Genomic DNA, 22,362 nt, shown 5'->3' on the forward strand with positions numbered 1-22,362 from the left:
TGGGTGTGTTTTTTCGTTCCCCTTCTGCTATGGAAAGATCTGTTTCCTGTGAAATGCGTTACCCTGAACCAGGGAAAATAGGATCTAGCCTCTTTCATCAGGAGATTTCAACGCATGTTAGGGTGCTGTTACAAGGTTTGGGAGAGAAGTATCGTGTCTGTGCCATGTTCAGATTAAATATAGTCCTGGACAGATAAGCTTTGCTCAGTAACACCTGGCATAGGAGGGGTACAGGACTGAAGAGCCATGAAGCCTCTGCCATTTATTTGGTCTCTTTGCCATGCTGCCTTGCCAGTGGATGCTCTTTTATGCCAAGTTTTCCATGGTTGCACATGGTGGTGGTTCGGCTGAGCAGCAAGTTCATCACTGAGTCCGTCTGCCTGCTCCGAGGCCAGGACTTTTACACTTTTGTCACCCCTGAAATAGGTTTGTCTAAGCTGTGTTTGACGGCCTGCAGTAATGGAGACTGTGCAAAACTGCCTTTTTTTTTTTTTTCCCAGGAAGTTTTTTCTAATGTCTTTCCTAACTTTTTCTTGCTGCAATTTAAGCTCATTATTTTTTCTCCTATCTGCTGTGGACACGGACAGTAGCTTTCCTCCCTCCTGCCACTGGCTTTTTATGTGCTGGAAGATTATTCCTGTGGCTCTCCCCAGCCATCTCTTCTGCAGACAAAACAGCCCCCATTTGCTCACTTAGTCCTCTTTGGTGGTGTTTCCTCCTCCTCCAGGCGTTGTCACTGCTGTCACCTGGACACTCATCCCCGTCTCCTTTCATGTGCAGTGTTGCAAACCAGGCTGCTGCTTTATCAGAGCCGAGCAGAGTGCAAGGATTGCTTTGAGTCTCTTACAGGTTACTTGGCTGTGTGCAAAGAAAAAGCAAAGTCTTCATGGCAGGGGAAGATACACTTAATCTATTGCCAGCTTGCGCTGGAATGCATCACGTGCACGGGAGATGGTCGTGAGATTACACAGGCGTTGCACTGGGAAAGACCTCTTGGGGCACATCCAGTCCTCTTCTCTCACAAGCAACCACATCTCACGGCTGAGTTTGCATACTTACCAGTGTTTGGACTATAGCTAATTAAATTCTTTGCTAGCATCACCAGGCAGTACTCTCGAGATGCTCTTCCACCACTTCACCCTTCTCACAGTTCAAACACTCTTACAGTTTCCAGCCAAAATTCATGCGTGTGGCAGGATAAATCCAGCTGGGGCTAGCTCTCGAGCCCCATTTCTTTGCTGAAAAATTCAAGGACAGTGTGATGGTCATCAAGTATGAGGACTTCCGTGTCCTGCGTCTATATGATCATGCCGATAGACGGGAATGTAAAATTGACTTGTAGCTCTGACCTGGGCTCCTCTCCGGCTCTGCGAGGCTCCTCTCCAGCTGGAAAGGAGGAGCTTGGCGGCGATGGTTTGAGATGAGGGTTATTCGTGTAACCTGGCTGTCCTGTGAAGTTCAGCTCCCGTTCTCTGTCTCCCTTCAAAGCACCCCCCACCAGCTTTTTTGTTCATGTTTAGAGCCGCCTTGCTCTGACCTCGCGGCGGTTCGCTTAGCCGGCAGCAGAGCTGCCTATTGAAATCGCTACCCTCCGTGCCTCGGGTGCTTGCGTGCCCAGCACCCTTTTTGTAATTATCTCCAATCTGACTGCTCATTTCCACCAGAACTTTAAACATTGTTCCTTTTTATGTAGCACGGCTTTTTAATTTCCCTCCCTAACAGAAGCGATTGTTTATGTTGTAAATGCCACATTAGTCCCTGTGAAATGGAGATGGAATTGATTTTCATTTCAGAGATTTCACAGCTTGCCCCAGAACTTTTCTGCATGATTGCCGGTGCTCAGAGAGGCATGGGGCTCTGAGAGAGTCAGAAACGGCGTGTGCAATGTGGTATACACAAATACGAGAGTCTTACTTGAAACGTAGATCCCCCTGCTTTGCTTGCCTGTAATTTGACAGCCATCTCAAAGAGTTTGCATCTTCAAGTCTGCCATCCTGCTCGCCTTTGCAAGAGGTGGTTCAATCCGGGGCTGTCACTGAGCTTTCGGGACTTGTTATCCCACCAGCGGGCAAGTCGAGAGGTCAAGGAGTTGCCTGGTGATTTCTTTGTTCTTGAGGGGGATGGTTGGATCAACCTCTCCCTTCCCAACTGTGTCTTGCTGCAATCTGTGAAAATTAGGGTGAGGTGAGCCCAAGTCAGCCCATCCACATGACAACTAGTTCTGAGTGATGCTCACTTAGACTGCGGTTTTGCTTGGCCCGTACCAAGCCCTCGGTCCTGGTTGTTCTGTCTTCTAAGTGGGTAAATCGGAAGGAGGATAAGTCTTTTTTCATGGTGGTGTGATGGAAACTCATGTTTCCTTCCAGCCCAGCTCACCTGTGCTTGCAGGATAAGGACCAGCTTTGAGGAAAAAGAAGCTGTCTTGTGGTCTCCTTCCTGCTAGGTATCGTACGAACATACCGTACTAGGCATCGTACACATGGGATCATCAGTCCCCGTCATTTAGCTCGTGTCACCAAGGCTTGTGAAGACAGCTTGGAAGATCCTTGGGGAGGTGGAAGTCATCCACGTAGGGAGCAGAAGGAGAGCTACCTGATTTATGGGGCTGCAAAGACACCTTTCTCTCTTGTATATCAGCCAGAGTAGCGGGAGTTGTGCGAGGTCGTGGGTGTTTTCTGGTAAGCTGGTCCCCATGCTGCATGGAAGCTCCTCTCTGTCTGCTGCCGTAGCTCTTTCTCCTAATGAAGCACTCATGTTTAATCACTCTGAGCCCATGTATCAAAGGCAGACTCGTTCTGCGAAGGCAACGCGTGTGCCCTCAGCGATATCACAGTGAATCATTTGCGAGCAACCCAAAGGCTGAAATATGTTTGCATCAACCATTTCTCAAAGAATGCTACATAAAGAATCAGTTCATAAATAACTAGGCTTGAGCGTGGAAAGTTCATAAACATCAGAGCCTGTTGAACTATTTGCTGCCAATAATTCACTATTGTGGGGTTTTATAGAGGGCAAGGGGGGAAAGAAATGCAGAATTCTCCTCCCTATTACCTTATAAATGAATTAAAAGAGGTTGGAGAATAATCCGTTCTCTTCCCAAAATGTATTTTTGGAGCAGACTTCCTCGATTCCTGTGCAAATACGAACTCCCCTCTAGGCGATGGAGCAGGATACAGCTATGTGGATGCAGAAGGGAGGCAGAGGAGAATTGCGAGTAAGTGGCATGAAGACAATTTGCTTGGACCGGGGAGGAAGATGCGCTCTGACAAGGATAGATGGAATGAGGTTGTTGCCAGAGAAAATCTCGAGGAATTGCGAGCCAAGTTGGGGGGGAGCCTTGGATGCAACGAGCATGCAAATCTCCTTGTGTTTTTTGGTTTTGAAGCGGGGGGGGGGGACACACACCACAAAAATCCAAAGAAGCTTTGTCAAGTCTGACATTCCTTTTGCATCCAAAAGTGGGTATTGATTTTCCACCCGTGACTGCTATAAATGAGAATTTCTGTGTCGCGGCTAAGGCCTGCTCTAGTTGTGTTTCTTATCTCTTTAAATATGATTACCTGCACTTCATGGTTTCATGGTTAAAATCGTAATGAACTTTGCCAGCCGAGTCAGTCCATCGTCCCGGGCGCGTTTGTGTGCGTGATCAAATGAATTCTCTCGCCGGTTACTCACAGCTCTGTCTCCAGGCTACAGGTTTATTGACTTACCGCTAATTTTCTTGTCAGGATAATTCTTCCAATCAAGATTTAAAACAAACTGGGAGGTTACTAAAGTGCTGGAGATTCCAGTCCTAATGCTTTTTGATTTGATTAAGATACCTCTGAGCGTGGGTATTTATTTTAGGGGGGCAGGAGAGGGAAGTGGACGGGGGTGTGTGTACTTGATTTTGGTTTGGTGCAAAGCTTTTCTTGGAGGGACTGGGTTGTTTGTTTAGAGCAAATCCCTTCTTCCATGCCAACATCTGCTGCTCTGTATTTGCTCGCAGGGGAAACTAAAAAAAAAAAAAAAAAAAAAAAAAAAAGAAGAAAAAGAAAGAAATAGATTATTCCCACTGCATCAACCTACAGGCGTCTGCTGGCTGCAATTTTCTTCAATTTCTTGCCGTGAAAAGCAAGACCGTTCATTTTGTAAGTGCTGCTTTTGTGTGTGACCTATATTTTGAAAACTGATGGGGTCACCACCTCCCTCCTCCCAACCTGTTGAACCAAAGAGTGTTTGAGATCTGTCCTAGATTGTATTTATCTCTAAGATTATTTAAAAAGCAAGGTAGCTATTACTAATAAGACAGTGTTCTTCTGGTGGGTTTTGATCATTCCCCCCCCCCCCCCCCCCCCCTCCCCTTTACTCTCCTTTGGAAATGAAAATCCTAGCCTGGCTCCACCTGACCAAGAAAGTGCTTTCCTTCATGTCTCTGTCCTTCAAAGCTGATTTAGAAAGCACGTAATCTTTCTCCATTCATCATCTTCTGACCCTTTTTTTATTTTTTTCCCCTGTTGGTTGCTGTTAGGCTGGCTGGCAAGTTTAAGAAGATGTCATAGCTTGTCAGGTAGTTTTGAAGACATCATATTTTTGCATATGGATACACACAATTTCAGCACTCGAGTTGTTTAATGACACGTCTCATTCCCGTTTGATTGGAGGTTGAAACCAGTGCAGACAGAGCCAGATGAGATACGGCAGTCCAGATTCATCCATGTTCAGCACTTCTTTTGGTCTTTATTGAGTTTGGGGTCTTTTTTTCCCCATTGGAAGTTCCGGCCCCCCCCGCCCCCCTTTTTTTTTCTTCCCCTTTAATCTCACTTTCTATTAAAAGTCTTCCCAGAGCTAATGTAATAAATTTAGATCCAAAGCCAGATGCATAGCAAAACTTTTGGCAGAGAATACTCTATCAGAAGACATTGCAAATGAAATATGCTTTCCCTTGGGGATTATTCTACAGTTTAATTTAATTTGATATTTCAAATTAAATTAATTCAAATGGTTATGCAGTTTCCAGGGAAAACAGACTTCATTTATGATGTTCTGCCACCAAATTGTTTTGCTCCTATCATATATCTTACATTGTTAACCAGGAATGATAAGTAGTGACAATGTAGGGGTTTTTTGTGCCCTTTGTTTTGCAATACCCATCCTAAAGAGAATGGAAACATTTCCTTGTGCAGGGGCTTCTCTGTGTGGTTAGTCCAACATTTCCACTGAAACCTTTTTTTTTGGCTGAAAATTAGATTTTCATCAAAATGTGATTTTAAAAAAAAGTGTTTGTTTTGTGAAGGTTTTGTTTTTATGGAACTCCTACTTCTTGCTGTTTTTCAATTTGCAGATGAGAAAATAGTGATGCTTTGTTTAGGATTGAGATTTTGATACACCAGGCTTTATAGCACAGAGAGGACGGACATCAGGAAATAAAACAGTCTGAGCTGGTTTGCTGGCTTATTCTTTTGGTTTGGGATTCTCAGTTTTTCAGCAAGAAGTAATTTTTTTTTTTTTTTTTTCAAGGGCACAGTTGGGAAAATTTCTGCATTTTCCAACTAGATATAGCTTCAGCCATGTGCAGAATTTAGGTGGTTGCATTGCATTCGGAGGGGGTCCATTGCCTTTCATCCTTAATCTGCAGGAGGGAACTTGCCAAAAAAAACCCCAACCCCAAAACCTGAATAGTTCTGCTTCTGGTGTGCCCCCCATTGCATGGGATTACTGATGTTGTAACAGCCCTAAAACAACTGCTTCCCAAGACCTGTGTGGACTCCCATGGGATTTCTTTATCATCATCTTATACCGCTTTTGAAGTGACTGATTTATTTAACATGGCTTTTCTCCACAGGCTCTTATTATCCAGAGTCATCAAGAAACTTGCACCAAACTCTGAAGTACATTAAGACAAGGTAATTCAGGGAAGTGTTTGCATCTAGAAATATATGTAAGCACTTTCCTATCTGCTGGCCTGTAGAAAAGCCATTATTCTCGACAGGGGAAAAAAATATTGGTAATATCACAAGAGGCTTTGGAAGAGAACATAAAGCTAGTTTCATTTTCCAGTCAACTGAGATCTAATATTTCCTATACAAGATGTTTAGATGTTTTAGAAAAAGGAGCAATGTTTATTTGTCTAAAGCGACACACACACAAAAGTTCTATATTGTGCTTGTGGCTTTTTTCCATTGTAAATGGTTTTGCGGGGAGAAATCTCTTCCTCATCCATCACGGCCAGTAGATTAGAGAAATATAAATATCATCTAAGGACAATGGACCCGAGTCTACTAACGAATGCATGGGAGAAAAATAAGAAATGTAGCATCCCTCCTGATGGGGGAGGCTGAGTGCTGAGTCAGAGATAGCCTTGTTGTCTCCCCGACTTCTGGGGATTTATTTGCTTAGGCTATCCTGGGATAAAGGTCCCAGTGTGATATTTCTTCTCAGACGTGTGTTTTGGGCCCGTCCAAAACCATTTCATTGAAGCAGTCTGTCATCAGCAAAGGAAGATTGGTCAAAACAATTCCACCCCCACCCCCGGAAGTGCATTGGGTTTTTTCAGAATATTTTTCAAGTCCAGCAAGGATTTGTTCCAGAATAACATGTAGCCCTAAAGCACTCTGGGGGCGCGTGAGATTTTAGATGCCCCCATAGTCTTATTCACAGCCAGGAGCCTGGCAGCCAGGCTGATGCAGCAAGCTTTTGCCTTTTGAGCCATGGCTCTTCCCCAACCAGTTTTTGGTGTGATGGGAGGCAAGTCTTTGCCCCGGAGAGCTCATAGGCGGACAGACCATATGCGTGATGGGGACAGAACAAGCAGTTACAGGGCCAGGGCTTGGAGTAAGGGTTGAACCTCCCCCATCCATTTTGCAGGCTCATCCCCATCGCTGGGAGCGTTGGCACGTCTGGCTGCGCTTTGAAGGTTTTAAGTGTTGGGATATTCTTTTTTTTTTTTCTTTTTTTTCTTTTTTTGACTCCTCTTTTCTTTTTTTTTTTATTATTATTTGAGAGCAATTTCCTCCTCGGCGCTTCCCCGGCAGCGAGGAAGGCAGCCAGGAATTCTTAACCTTGAAGCTTCAGTGCTTCGGTTTGATCGTGTGCTGCCAGTGGTTTTAGTGCGGAAACCCCGCTAGAGCTAAAGTGGCTCTTTGGAGGTAATCAGGGAAGCAAACCCCAGTTGAATTAGCGCAAGGTTTAATGGGGTACGGAGCATGCCTCAGCGCCCGATACTCCATCGCGTCTCGCCGCTGCTGCTCCTCACACGGAGACCAAACCCGCCTCCCAGCACAGATTTTGCTCTTCTCATCTCAGTGATTGACCTTGCAATCCGTCTTCCCTCCCTCTAAAACCTCTCCGTCCCCCAAAATGCACCCGGGAGGCTGAGCGCATCGTCGCCGGCACGACAGCCTGAGCACGTGCTGGGGGAGAGGACTGGGCAGGCGCGGAAAGCCTTGGTGATGGGCAATGGTTGCCGTCTTTTGGCTTGGTTTCTTCTCCTTGCGAGCCTTTTCTCTGGCAACGAGGTGCTGTGTGGACCTGTGGTCTCACGGGCCACGTTTGCAGGGTCAAGCCTTAGGAAAGTAATTGCTGTAAGAGGTCCCCGTTACCCAGCGCTCCTGCTGTGAGCAGATGTGCCCGTCACCTGTTCTGCTGCCGCGCGCCGGAAAAAACAGGGGCTGGAAATTAAAAAGTGCAAGCGACTGCAGGAAGATGCCCTTCTTCACCCAGCCCTTATCCTGCAACCCCTTCGTTCTCTTTTACCCCTCTTCAGAAAGTTTCTCAGGACACGGTATGCTCTACGACACCCCTACTTCTGTTTTTTAATTTTTTTTCTGCAGTGGCGTTCTGTCTCTCAGCAAAGTCATCGTGTCAAAAAAGAGATTGCTTGAGCCCGATTCTGCTTTTGGGTGGTTTGTTTTTCCCGTGTGCCTGAGTAGCATCTGCAAGAAGCCTGTGGCGAGGGGCTGGGACCCTCCCCGGGTCACCGTGCCGGTGCGGCAGTGAGCAGCAATCTTGGAAGAGCTGATGCTTGTGAGCAGAGAGGAGCAGATGAGGGGGTTGTGTTTGGGGGTTTATAGATGGGAAATTGAGTCACAGGCTGCCGGAGGTTTTCTCGAGGTCATACAGGCTTGCTGGCTGGACTCAAGGCAAGGGGAGACAGCAGTTGCCTGTAAAGACCTGCAGAAAAACTGTGTTATGGGCTGGGTTTCCTAGGGATGCACATCTCTGTTCCAGGGGGTGGACTGGAGTAGGTGTCCCTGGGGAACAGCCATTTGGGTAAGGGTATTGCTGCCTGATCCCGTGGTCCAAGCAGCCCTTGGAAAAGTGCCTTTCTTGTGTCTCAGTTGTGGTACAGACTTTCCCTCCTCACTCTTGGGGTGAATTTTGTCGTGTGTTGTTGGGGGTGCCTGCTTTGCTTCAGAACAAGCTCTTTGCCACCGAGGTTAATGACCTCTGAAGGAAAATCCTTCAGCTGAGGGCGATGAAGACTATTTGTCCTGAGCATCCCTGGGCGAGGTGAAGCCAAGAGGAAAGGCACTTGTGCACACCCAAGTCCTCAGAGACAGTTGAGCTGCTGCGTGGGTGGCTGTGGGGACTGGTGTCTCACGTGTTGCATGAAACCCTGCCCCACGTGGAGTGTGGTCCCGTTGCCCCGACCTCAGGAGCATCGTCTCTTTTTGCTTAAAATACGTCAGTGCAGCTAAAACCTGTGATCTAGGAGGCCGTTTCAGCGTGGCTTCAAAAGCCCTTTTGGCGTGGGGCTGCTGACCTTAAGATAGTTTAGGGCTTTATTGATGGAATAACCTTTGGGGACCAAGTCTCGGCTTTCACAGAAACGAGGGAGAAGTTGTTGCTTAAATAACCCCCTGGGGACTGGAACTGGTGGTGACCCAGAAACAGTTTATTTTTTTTATTGCTTCCCATAACTTCCCCGGGCTAAAGCTGTCTCCAGTAAAGGAAAACCAGGTTGTTACTGGGGGAGTAAGCAAATTAGCAGACGAGGGCAAAAGCTTAATAGAGTCAAGCATCCAGGAGGCAGGAGCTGCGACAGCTGAACAGCACTTGTGCCGGTCTCTTTTCTTTTATGTCCCACTGATCTGAAGCCCCTTTCCCAAATAATGCATTTATTGTTTAATTTTTCATACCATTGTTTCGGTAACTCAGGGTAAAAAACAGATGTTGGCTCTTCACTGGATGGCAATTCCAGTTTCACCTGATGTGATGCTCAGTTGAAGCCAAACTGATTTCCCCATCCACTGAAGGATGTTGTCAGGAGGTTTATTATTCTTTGTCATTTTAGCCACCGTGTGGTTGCTTACTGGCCAGGCAGGTGTCTCCCAGCCCAGGTACCTGCTAATGCTGGGAAGTGTTGGAGGTAGGAGTGAGAGGGGATGAATATGCTCTTATTTACTTGTCACTTGACCTAAGGAGAGACCTCCACCATCTCTAATTATTGCAGGGTTGAATTTGGGGTTGCATTGACTTTTGGGGCACCCATCTGTCCGTTAGCCTCCGTGCCAAGACCTTCATTCTTGTTTTGTGGGACCTGCTCATCATCTGTGGGATGTACCAACTCCCAGTCTGACCCTTCCAGTAGCTTGGCCAGCAGAAAGGGGTTTGTTCACTTGTTTTGCTAATTGAATTTTGCACCGAAGGGCGCTGTTTCGGCTCCACATAACTGCCCCCGTGGCCAAAACCGGGAGCATGGAGTCGTCCCCGGGCCATCAGTACTAAAAGCACAAGCCGTAGCTTGGTGGGCTCCAGGAGAAACCTTGTCATATCCTATCAGTATGAGCCCTCACACTCTCCTGAGCACCAGCCACGAGCAGAAAACGTGACAAATGCAGTAGTAGCACAGATGTAGAGAATAAACAAGCCTTTGCCCACATTATTGGATTGCTAATGAGGAGAGACCTCATCAACTGCCCAGCCATCTAATTTCTCTTGGCTAGTATTACAGACGGTCAGGAACCGTGTGAGGCACGACATTTTCCGGCACAGAATGGTTCAGGGAGAGAGACAATTCCAATGGGAAAATGGCCAATTCTCCCTTTCCCTCCCGACTTTGGTATTGGAAATTTCCATTGAACCACACGTTTTCTGGTGAAAGACAAAAGTACAATCCTGACTGCTTGTCTCGATCGAGCTCCCGAATTTCCCAGCATCTCCCATGGCTGCAGCACTGTGTGCCTCCAGCAGCGTGCCAAGCCTCCGTGGGATGGGAAGTGGGAGAGACTAAATCCTCACCCTGCAGTCCTCATTTCAAGCACCTCACGATCAAGACCAGAGCATTTGGTTGGGTTTTTTTTTTTTTTTTTTCCAGTGACCTCACCTCCCTCTAAGCGGAGTTGTCTTGGAGTTCAGCCATGGAGCTGAATTCGCAGCTGCCCCTTCCAAAACGCGGAACAACAGCTCCATCCCCCTGCCAGGAGTTTTCCTTCTCCCTCCGCCACCTTGCAAAATCAGAGGTGTCCCATTCTACAAACTGGCCGCAGCCCCCGCGGCTTTGCACGTGCTCCTGGCACCGGTTGTGTTGCACGGATATCTATTGCTTGCCCAGCGGTGTCTCGACTCACAAACTAATTAAAGTTCGTGTCACACCGGGAAGATGTAAAATGCTCTCTGAGTGCTAGATGTTATTATTTTAAGCTTTTCTTCTTTTTCCTGAGGCACAGCAACTCCCCGAATCCCAGCTGGCACACCACATCCAGCCACAAAACACCGCTAATTGGGTGTTTCTCCTGTTGACCTCATTTCTCAAGCAGACTTTGGCTGGGTTTATTTCCGTGGGTTTTTTATTTTTTTTGCCAAGAGGGCTCAGAAACTAGATAAACAGCCACTTGATGAGTGTTACGGCCAATCCTTGGTCATACCTGTCCTCAAGACCCTGCCCAGTTTCAAGGTATGATTATGCTGCTCTTGCCCCATTGTCATCCATTTGACACATCCCAAGGAAAGAAGGGGTAGAGGGAGATGGGAAGGAAGAGATCAAGGGTGGAGTGATGTTTTTGGAAGAGGTTTCATTTAGAAGAGGTCTCAGACAGGCAGAACCTAGACTTGTGCTCCTTCCCATCAGTAAGGCATTATCAGGTCTACTATCCTTAAGATGTTTTACTGCAGCAAGATTTGGGTACCGAAGGGCATCTTTCCTTGCTGATTCCCCTTCAAAAGATAAGGTGACTTGTGCTATTAACGGTATAAAGCTCAGCCAGTCTCTCCTGGTACAACTCCCGCTGCCTGACGAACACGCCAAGTTCATTAGAGCCAGCTTTGTTCAAGTCTCCCCGACCTGGTTCGCCTCCCAAAGAATCCAGTAGCATCCCATTAATTCCTTAATTGCCTGACGTTATTGGGAAGGTGCCTCCTCCAGGAAAGGCTCGGTGTCACCTTGCAGAGGTGGCAGGTGGAAACCTCTCCCTGGTGTTCTTGAGGTAGCTCCTTTTCTTCCTTTGCACTGGTATTTGTGAAAACATATTTTATTCTGTGCCTCAGATTCTGCCCCATCTGCCTTTCCTGGCATTAATCCATTGTGCTGTTTCCCCTGTACCGTTCATTACCTCCTTAAAATTGAATGCAGAGCGAAAACACAATTAGATGCTGCTTTGGTTAAATAATACTTTGAAAAAACCAGAACAATGGTTTTAAAAATAAGGAGAGAGTGAAGATCGCACAGTTTGAACTAATGATGGAAATTACCTCAGGTTAAGTTGGATTTTAAATGAGAGGTTTGGGGGGATTTTATTTTTTTCTTTTCTTTCCAGTGAATTATGACAAATATAGAGGCCTGCTGGATGGATGATTAGATTTTTTTTCTCTCCCATCCGCATTGAAAAATGAAATATTTCTGTAATATTAAATCCGTCAAATTGATCAAAGTGCGGTGTCAAAAAATGTTGTAAGCGCTTCTTCTCATCCAATCCCCTCAGCGACTGCAAACCAGAGACCTTTTCATATCCCTTTCTGGAGGCGGCTGGAGGTTACCTCTACCAAAAGAGTCTGTGCAAGAAATGAGTCTGCATTTCTCCATCTAATTCCCATAGTAGGGACTTACAAAGGGCTGCGGATTTGGCACATGAAACTAAAACGCGCGGTCCTCAGCTTTGTGGTTTTGTCTCTATGTATGTCCGTAATCTGTCCTAATACCGTCTTTTCCCTCCTGCCTAACGGTGGGGTTAGGACTAGGCTGTTTGTGGTCAGAAAAGGGGGTCATAGGGGGAAGTTTTTACTTCTCTGCTTCAGCTTTATGAGTAAATGCTGGGAGATTTATTGGCATTTCCCCTCCTCTTATGTTTTTCTTTCCCTTGCTTGCTTTCGCTGGAGAACAAGAAAGCCAAACAAACCAGAAACCCCAAATATTTGGTAATTGTTTGAGGAAGCTAACACAGAGTGTATCCAAACATTTGGAGAGGTGGTAATCTGGGGCATTGCACGGCAGGATAAATGCAAAGCGTGTCCAGAAAAGAAAGATTTTTTGCAAAAGCTGTCAATGAGGAGAAGCTGAGCGAGCTGGGGGTTGCTAAGTCTAGAGAGTAAGGCATGGTCTTCATCAAGGAAAGAGGTTGTTATAGATAAGATGCTGAACAGTTGTCTTCCATTCAGAGCAGTGAACAGGTGAGAACAAATCAGCTTGGTTTCAGCAAGAAAGCTGAAAGAGGAATCAAAAAAACCCACCTGCTGCCGGGGTGCTGGATGGAGCGTGGGAACAGGTAATTTGGGGTGTTATGGACTCTCCTTTGTCGGCAGCTTTGCGAGGCGCAGGTTAAACAACTATCTGTCAAGGTTGCTTACGTGTACTTGGCGCTGTCTCTGGGGAGGTGTGGGATAGAGAGTGACCTGACGTCCCTTTTATTTCTATAAAGCTGCATTCGCAAGCACGCACCACCTACTTCTATCGCTATTAGTTCTGCTGCGCCGTTCGACATGAAACTCCGGTTGTCTTCAAAGAAAAACACTGGGAAATAAAAGGACACGGCTTTTGCATATGCTTGCATATCAGGGAAACGTGCTTGCTCGCTCTAGGAGGATATATTTATTTCTGTGGCTGCATGGAGATGTGCTCTGAACTTGCACAAAATGTGCAAAAAGCAGCAAGTTTTGCTTCATCTCTCGATGAATAGGCAGTGCTTTCTACATGCAAAGCAAGGAGTGAAAGGCTCCTATTCTCTTACTGAGTACTTTTCGTGCTTTGTGCCTCAGTGTCCCCCAGCTTCTTCTGTACGCGCATGTGAGATCAAAAGATGAAAATCTCCGCTCTCCCAGACATTGATTACTTTGCTTTAGGAGCTCTTTGTGCTATCGACTAACCCTCGCAAGGGAGAATAAGCATTTTCCGTAGTTACACAAATGGAGAAACAGGTGTAAAAGAGATGAAGTCATTTTTCAGAAAGTCACCAACAGAAATGAGAGAAAGTTAGAGCCCTCCTTGCCTGGCACAGCCTCTGGTGAGTCTCTATATGCTCTGGTTAACCCGGAGGAGGGTCTCAAACAACCCTACAGAAATGCAGCAAAGAGATGGATTGCTGCAACTCTGCTGCTTACCAAATTAGAAACAATTTAAGGATTTAAGGATTAAGTACCATTAATTACTGCCCAACAAATGCTGAACTACAATGGAGCACTTGTGGAAATGGAGAGAGAAGTTCTGCGTGAATACTAAATGGCTTCATTAATGCTCGGTGCAATTTCATTGAGTGATAAATTAATTTGCTTGATGCTCCAAGAATTACTGAGCGGGACCGTGGGCACACGTGATGAAGGGAGAGCGGGAGCCCAGCTTCCCCCTGCCTGTGCAGAGCCAGTCATGCAGGTGTGAGACGCTCCCGGGCAAGGTAAGGGCAACCCTTGAGAAAAGGAAAAATGAGGAAATTAGTTTACTGAGTGAGGAAAAACCCAAAAAGCTGCTCTGCCCTCATCTGGAAAACACTAGAAGTTTTGGAGGTCAGGATGAGCGTGGGGGAGGGTCAAGGTCATTATCCTCCTCTTGCATCTGGAGATGATGCTACACCCTCCTGCTGTTCCGCTGCCGACGGTGGGCCAGTTGGACATCAGCCCTGATTTGCTGTAATGTTCCTTGTATTTCTGTTCCCTCCTTCCTTTCCCCTGCAGCCGTAACCATGGGGCTGAATAGACCTTTCCAGCCCATTAATCTCCTTTGGCTCCATGGCTCTTGCTAGGTGGTCCTCCCATCAAGTACCAGGATGAGCAAGCTTGGACTTTGCATCCTCTTTATCTAATGCTTATGGTGAGCTCTCGCAAGGCTTGGAGCATCCCAGGTGCATTGGCTTTGCTCCAAGGGCACGTTTACCTGGGCCTGGAGAAAGACTTTGTGCTTCCAAAGTCCGGGGAAGCCACGTCTGGCGTGGCAGCCCAGCAAAGCAGTGACAGCTTGAAACTGGAGCCTGCTTCCCCGGCAGCAATTTCCCCCAGAAGAAGTGGAGAAGGAGGAGGGAGAAGCGTCCAGCCAGGATGTCTTACGGCGAGTAATTTCAGTTTCTCCTCTGGCTGTCATGGCATGACAGCTGCCTGGGCAGAGCCTTGCCGCCTCCCTTTAGTAGATGTTACTTGGAGTTCAGCATCGGTTTTCTGTCCCTCAAGACTTTTTAGCCTTCCGTTGCGTTGCAGTGTTATTGATTGCTCACCCGGCCGTGGCCTGGAGGCTGTATTAGGTGTGAACAAAGCGCTGGCCCCAACAGGCTCGCAATCCAGGGCAGGATGCTCGGAGGTTCGTTTCGCCATTGGTCTTTTTTTAGCTCTTTTCTGTGTTGCCCTTTGGCTGTCTCCTGTGCCTTGCGCTGTGCCTCACTCTTCCCGAGCAAATTTGCAGTGACTGTAGAGGTTGGGTGGTTTCATGGCTCAGCACGGGTCCCTTTTTTGCCCCTTGGTTTAGGGTCCCTCAGCTTGTTTGGTCTGCAGTCTCGCTGCTGAAGGCAAAGAGTGGGAAATGGCGGAGCGAGACTTTGTTCCCTTCACGCCAAGGGGAGATTTAACAGTGGGGGCTGGTGTTTCTGCCCCAAGGACGACACCATGGCTCTCCACCTCCCCCTGCATCTTTCCTCTCCCAACCCCTGCCAGATAGCCCATCTTGAGGGCACCAGGGCTTATCTCCTGCTATCATGAGACATTAGGACCCTTGCCTTGATGCAGCCAAATGAGCCTTCAAGATAGAATCCAAATATGCCAGATCTGCTTTGGCCGAGAGTGATGGGTGTCCAGCGTGCCTACGTGGAGGAATGCAGGTGGACGTGGAGACTTCTGTCTGCTCTCCACGACAAGCAGGTTTCCTCTGCTGTGTTAGCGTGGTGCTCTGCCTGAGCACACTTAATGGTCCTACGTGGCCTCTGGTCCAGCCCTGGCTCGTATCTGGGCGGCTCAGAAACGAGAGGAACGGAGATACTCGCATCCCCCCGCACCCGCCCGTGAAGACGTGTCCTAGATTGGCCATTAAAGAACAGAGAAAGAATATCTAATTAACAACCCTAATGCTAGCAACATGCAGAACCCAGACCAAAGTTTTCCTAGCGTAATGAGCTGATAAAAAAGCAGCCAGAGGGAGACATCGTCAGCTTTATTGGGCTGGCAAACCCAGGCAATATAGCTGCACATTCTTGAGTGCCATCTTCTGGCACCTTGTATGTGAACTAGTTGCATGTCTGTGTGGCTGGAGCAATCTGGTAACGCAGAGCTGCTGCCAGGCACAAGGAGCAAAGCGGATTTCCTGCGTTTTCCAATGCATCCTTGAAAGATGCATGGGGAGCAGACGCTTTTTTTTTTTTTTTTTTTTTGCATCCTACCTACCACCCCTTTGGCTGTTGGGTACCTGCCTTTGCCAGCACGAGGAGCCACACGTTTGCCAGTCAGCCTCTGCGTGTAGTTGGTATCGGCTCCCCATGCCAGCTTGGGAAGCATCTGTTTATTGGTTTATTCATCCCCTCTGCAATCACCATGGGAGGGTAAACTCAGCGACATGCCACATCTCGTTTACAGCCGGCCCCTGAAAAGTTAGAAGTGCAAGTTGTGGGGTGGGGAGGAGGCGGGGGAAGATGTGGAGTCATGCACACTGGGGACAGAAAGGGGAGTTGGGGAAATGTATAAAATATTAAACGACATCGTGGCAAGACACAGACGGGGTAGAACAATAATTAAAGTAAACAGCACATCAAAAGCCTGGCTAAAACTCGCATTTAAATTGCAAGTCAATGCAGAAACAGCTCATGTAGCCATGTATAAATGTGTTTCCAGGAACCTTTTAAGAATATTAATGATGATGGAAGCAGAACAGCAATGATTCAGGCTTTATGGTATGTGACAATCCAAGAGGCCACCAGACTTGTGCTTGGCTGTCGGCATACGGAAGCTGATGAGAGCTTGGATCTTGCCAGAAGAGCAGGTTTCTTTCCAGGGAGACTTCAGGAGAGAGAAATCCTGAAGTGAGCAAGGAAGGAGCCTCTTCTCTTGCCAGGGATGTGTAGGGTTTTCCTTCAGCCCTGCGGCGGGACTGCACCCCTGTAAATTAGGTGGCAGGGGCTTCCATGATTTTGTTCCCTACAGCCAATCCCAGGTTGTATCCTGCTGACTGCTTCCCTAGGCTTTGCCCTAATTAGTTTTAAATGACCCAGGTCAGGTTCTCGTGCATTCTTGCTTGGGACCCGCCAGCACATGTCACCATCAGCGCCGCTTTCTTGATCTTCCCTTTGCTTGCAGCCGCCCGTTGCTCCTGGTGATGCCGGCTGCTCCATTTCTAGTCCGGAGCACGCTCGCTCCCCACGTGTTATCGCCATGCCTGGCGCCTGAATATAGCAGAAGACCCATCGCATAATTGGAAAACTCAGGTCAGGACTGAGGCCGTGCAAAACAAGCTGAGCAGCAGCATCGTGGGTGCCTCGCTTCTTCCCCGAGATGGGAGATGACACAGCACCTTCCCTCCCTGGCTCCGCTCGCTGTCAGCAGAACAGCACAGCACGGTTTGAATTAAGGGCCAGGAATCAGTGTCAGATTTGTCTTGACTCCAGCGCTGAACACCTTTGGGCTACAGAGCAAAATCTCTTAATTATTCCCCGTGCCCTTTGCCCTCGCCTGTGCAAGGACTACAACAGCTCTGTCCTTGGGGAGGACGAATTCTCCTTAGTCCTAATAATACTGTGATTTACAGAGGATTTCCCCGACTAGCCTCGAGGGCACGGTGTTACCTAATAGAAGCAATTAAAAAGCACTGGGAAGTGACCCCCTCACAGTTCAGGCAGCTACAGATGAAATAGGGGAATTAGGAGGCAGACGGCACGGGAGCGTGCCGTTGCCTTCACCCCGCGCCGCGGCGGGTGCCTGTGGTCGGAGCAGGGTGTCCTGACGGGCACCGGGAAGGGGATGCAGCAGGAGGGCCTGAACAGGAAAATTGCAGGTGGGATATTTTTTCACTTGACTGTGTATTTTCATAAGAGGCTTTTTGGATGTTTCAAGCTTGGGACATCCTTCCTGGGAGACTGCATGAAGGTTTAACCTCCCACAAGGTTCAATGTTCCAGAAGTTTAAGTTTCTCCAGACTTTCCAGTTGTCTCCTAGCAGTGGCAGACTCTTGCATCTTTCTGCGCTGCAGCTCCTAAGCTGCTGTTTAAAGGAAAGCATTAACCCCTGCTTTTCATATGGGGAAACTGAGGCACGGCATGGGGGGAACAAGTCTAAAGGGGACAGTGTCTTCTCGGGAGGGTCTGGGGACACCATCCACGACCAGCCACGTAGAGCAACCCAACTTCAGGGGAGGTTGGTCCCATCTCCCAAGGACAAGTGTTACCTGGACCAAAGACCTCTCCCCATTGCCGCACATTTACTCCCAGCAAGAGCAGCGTTTTCAGATGTGACTGGGATCTTCAGCAATGGGCTGGACCCACTCACAAGCTATCCCGAAATATCACTGGTGCAGGTGTTTGGGAGGGGGGCTGCAGACCTGCTCCCTCTCCCACTTCAGCTGGAAGGGCAGAGGCTTGAGGCTGATTGCTCGGGGCTTTTTGGGGTGACCCACGCTTTGTAGCAGTCAGGAAATTGGGAGAGCAAATTCTTACTTTCTTGGGCAAACTCCTTGCCCCTCAATAGAGAAAAGCTTAATTTTATTTTGGAAAAGACTAGCTCTAAACATACTCAATTTTTTTTGGTGCCTAGGTGAAAATTCAAATACCGCATGAAGCCCTTTCTCAAAGTGATTGTGAGTTTAGCAAGGACAGGATTTCCCTTTTTTCCTCCTTACAAATAGTGGCTGAAAGCCTCCTATCAGGATTTTCCCAGCATGCAGATGTTGTTTTGACCTAGATGCTTAAGTATTAGTTTACTGCTGAAGTTTTGCATTTAGAGGTCTTAAGAGTTTGTATCGTGGGCTGTCTGGAAAGCTCCGAAAGGGAAAAAAATACCGAGGGCAGCTCACGAGTTACGAAGGAAAACCGATTTGACGTTATTATGCCTCCGTTTATTGGCAGCCCACAATGAGATGTAAAGAAATGTCAAAAAATCCCATGTGCACGTTGGTTTGGTTCAGGAAAGATTTGCTGTTTGCCTCTGCCTGGAGGCTACGAGTCACTCTGCTAAGGCAGAAGGCACTAAAATGACCCCTTTGTTTTTCTTATGATCACTTCTGATAGCGCGCTCTGCCAGAGATATCATATCTTTGATCTCTCAGTGCTGATGTTAAGTCTCTCTTGAGTTCAGTAGCATCTCCTTGAGATTAATACTTCATGGCATTCTCAGCACCAAGCTGTCCTAACCCATACATCACAAGATGTCACGCTTCGCACTCGCCTCCTGCTTCAATGACTTCACGCTGGCACAATAAATAACCCTTGGCCAGCTCCGCTCTCCCCTGTTCATTGTGTACAGAGAGTTTAACGAGGAACACGGAAACTCTCTGGAAGTGAGGAGGGAAGGGATGCTCCTGCGGCCGGAGCGGGCGCGACGATGTCCCTGCTTCCCTCTCCGGCGGGAGGTTGCTGCTGAAATTTTGCGAGGGTTATTCCTCTTCCTCCTCCCGGGCGGAGGGAGGGAAGATGCGCGGCGGTTTCTCTGCGACGCCTTATAGGGAGTGACAAACCGGTGTACCCCTAGGGTACCCATCTGCCAGCTAGCTCGTTTCACATCTCGTCCGTTAGGCAAACGAGTTCGGAAAAATCACTTTCTGCTTTGGCTTTTACTTTGGCGCCTGCTTCTTCGCTTGCTTCCTTCTTTTCCAAGGGCCGGGCGAGCAGACCGGGCTCCTTTTGCAGGACGGGCTAGGTGTAAAAACACCTTCCCTCTTCTTTTGTGGGATGAGTGAAGCAGGCTGTCAAGCCGCGGTGCTGCAACCCTGCAAGAGGACCACAAAATTCAGATGGGGCTTACTCTCAGAGCCCTCTGAAACCCTCTGCATCACCCTGACCCAGTGGGCTGCTACTGGGTGCAAAGCCCCCACCTTGCCTAGGGGAAAAAGGGAATTTTAAGGGAACTTAAAACATTACGTCCATCAGAGGTTGGGTTTCTGCAGGCGAACATCCACGCTCATCGATCACTGTTTAATCTTGAAATGTCCGATGTTGAGCAGGCACCGGCAATGCAGAGCAGGGTTCAGGCTACTGTGGCCTTGATGCTCTCGCGACTGGAACAAGGTCACGTCCGTGCTGCAGCCAGGGAGCAATGGAAGTCCTAGTCTTGGAGATGCCTGAATATGAGGTCTGGGAGATGTACCCAGGGGATGCAATCTGCTGTTGTCTGTGCGGTTTGGAGCGAAGAGGGCTTTGCAAGATTTTTTCTTCGTTAGTCCGGGGTCCATCGCTTACATCTTGAGCGTGTATGTGTTTTTGCTGGTGCTGCTGAAGTGTAGCGTGCCATTCAGGGACTGGAGAGGCGAGCCTTGTACAGCATTGCAAAACACCTTGGGCTTCACGTCTTCTACCTCAGAGGCACTCTGCAAACTCAAAGGGAAGAAGGGTCCCCCGTTAACTCGCACCCCCCCAGCCTCCCTCCTTTCCCTCGGTGCGTTCGGCGAGGGGGAAATGAACCTGAAGGACTTACCCAAGCGTTGCATTAACGCTCTTTGCCTGGGAGCGCTGCGGGCGCGCTGTGGCATTGCACCGCGTCTAATGCGCTGCCCCGCGCGACGCGATGCGCTGGGGCGAGGACCGAGCTGCCGACCGTCCTTGAGTCCCCAGCCCGAGAAAGGGTTCGGTGTCGTTTTTGCACGGCATGGGATTACGGAGGAAAAAAATCCTGCCTCTCCCTCGCTGCTGATTTTACGGAGGTAATTGAAAGGAAGAAGTTCAAACTCTCAGGGGAAGAAGTGAAAACCCCAGCGCTAGACAGTGCTAAAATGAGGTGTGCTGCGGTCTTGTGACCCTCCTGTTTGCAGGCAGATGGGCTGTGCATCCCCTCCCGCTGTTCAGGGTCCCTCCAAGGTGCCAGTCGCAGCTACCCTATTGACAAAGGGTTTGTTTCCTCTCGTTTCTGCTATAATGTCATCTTTTAAAGCACATTTAAGGCTCGGAGAACCACCTGCTCAGAGCCAAAAGGTACCTGGCCCAAAGAGCACCCACTTAATAGATTCAAGAAGGGATGCTTTCCCAAAAGAAGAGGTGAGGAGGGCACGCTGCAAGGCTTTTTCTCCAAAAAAAAAAGGGCTCTGTGGGGTGAGTTCAATTTAATACCGGCTGGATTTGGCCATTTCTGCATCGAAGTCCAGGTGCAAAGCGGACTGTGCTGAATCTCTGCTGCTCTGCCTAATACTGACCCACAAATACCCTTGTGCTGATAAACCTGCCTCTAATGAGAGCGTGATGCTAATGGGGTCCAGCAGGCTTGGGAGTGCAGGTACAGCGTGTGCCTCACGGGCTGGGTGGCTGGTAACGAGAAGGGACGATGCAATTAGAGAAATCCCCTTCTTTTCTTTTTTTCCACCGGCCTCTGGGAAAAAGGGTTTCAATTTTTTTAAGTCTGTCACAACAGGTTAGAGTATTAGCAATCATGGTTCACTGCCATCTGTATTTGTTCCATTTGTGGCATTTATGATGGTTATCCACATTAATTATTTCGCTGCTAAAGTCCCTTCTAATTTCAGAACACTGTTATTTCTAAGAAAGATGGATATTAAATATGCCACACATCAGCACGGGGTGGCATTACACCATGCTATTAAGTTCTGATGCGAAGGCTCGGCAAAAAATAACTTCGCTATTTGTAATCACCGTGAAGTGTTTTAGTGTTGCAGCTTGGAATTAGAAATAAAGATGATGACAGGAACTGATTTCTTATTAGGATGTGGTGCAGGAGTTTACATAAATCAGGAAGGAAATAACAAGGTAACCCTTGGCTGGCCAAATCCACGTGGGTACCTGTTGGCCGGAGTCTGGTGGGGAATGGGCTGGGTGGAAAGTCTTTGAGGGCATCTCCACCCAGCACCGAGGTCCTTTACCTGCCCGGGGAGGAGGTGAGACCCTGGTTGGGTGGAGTGAACCATCACTCCAGGAAGGATGGAAAGACCCATCAATCCCAAGGAAGGAGCTGAAGCCCCCGGGTGTTTTGGGGCTGGCGTGTGATGATGCTGGAGAGAGACGTGGCAGTGCTTTTCCTCGGGCAGAAGCAGCCTTTCACATGCACATGGGGCTATAGTTTGCATGCACAACCCTTTTGCCCTCCCTATCGTCGCTTTTAGGTAGGTTAGGCTTTCGGGCACTACCCCCCTTTCTAATGCAAGGGTGAAGCCCCGGGGCTTGCTGTAGACCATCCTGCAAGGGTCATACCCTCCTGGGAAAGCAAAGGAGAGGGGATTTTCACCCATGAGAAGCAAACGGATTCCCCCATCACCCCTGTGTCTCTTAAGGATGCAGTATCTGCGCCAGACCGATGCGGGGGGAGAGCCGGAGAGCCAGGTCAGATGCAACCTGTAGCTAGCATTAAACATCCAAGTTCTGCAGCAGCAGGCTGCGTTGCGTGATCTTGCTGGAGCAGCCCTTTAAATATGGCTTGATCCACAAAGTGACCCTCTGTTATCCTGCCAGGGAGGGAGCAAGGAGGCAGCGCACCCACAATTTTGGCAGTGGTGTTGAAGCCTGGGTGAATTTGGCTTCAGCCAAACAAGGCACAGAGTTAAAAGTGATTGTCAAAGCACCTGGGAAGAGGGGAAAGGAATTGCACGAGTAACAGCTTTGCAGGTTACTAGAGGTTGTAGCAACAGCTGAGGATGGGGTTAGGGAGCAATTTGCCTTGCGTTGAGCCTAAGGAAAATTCTTTGTGAGTTTCAGCAAATCAGTCAAAGGAAAAAAAGGAAGAGTTTGAGATCAAATGCGACGTTTGCTCAACTCCTGGATGAAATGTTCCCTCTTAGCAACAAGTGTTTGTGTACAGGTTTCGCTAAGACTGAGGGATAATTTGAAATGAAAAGTA

The 22,362-nt window shown here is 48.2% G+C and overlaps 1 protein-coding gene across 7 annotated transcripts in view; it reads left to right on the forward strand.

The window, feature by feature from the left end:
• Positions 1–22,362, forward strand: part of KIRREL3 (kirre like nephrin family adhesion molecule 3) — a 341,383-nt gene that overhangs the window by 124,099 nt on the left and 194,922 nt on the right. The window contains exon 1 of one of the 7 annotated variants that reach the window (XM_030022470.2): positions 5,866–5,885. The exons of the other annotated variants lie outside the window; for them this stretch is intronic. The gene's annotated coding sequence lies outside the window, so the exon portion shown is untranslated. Of the gene's footprint in view, positions 1–5,865; positions 5,886–22,362 lie in introns of those variants that run through there. 7 annotated transcript variants of the gene reach the window in all.

Source organism: Aquila chrysaetos, chromosome 8, assembly GCF_900496995.4.
Source record: "Aquila chrysaetos chrysaetos chromosome 8, bAquChr1.4, whole genome shotgun sequence".
Taxonomy (NCBI): domain Eukaryota; kingdom Metazoa; phylum Chordata; class Aves; order Accipitriformes; family Accipitridae; genus Aquila; species Aquila chrysaetos.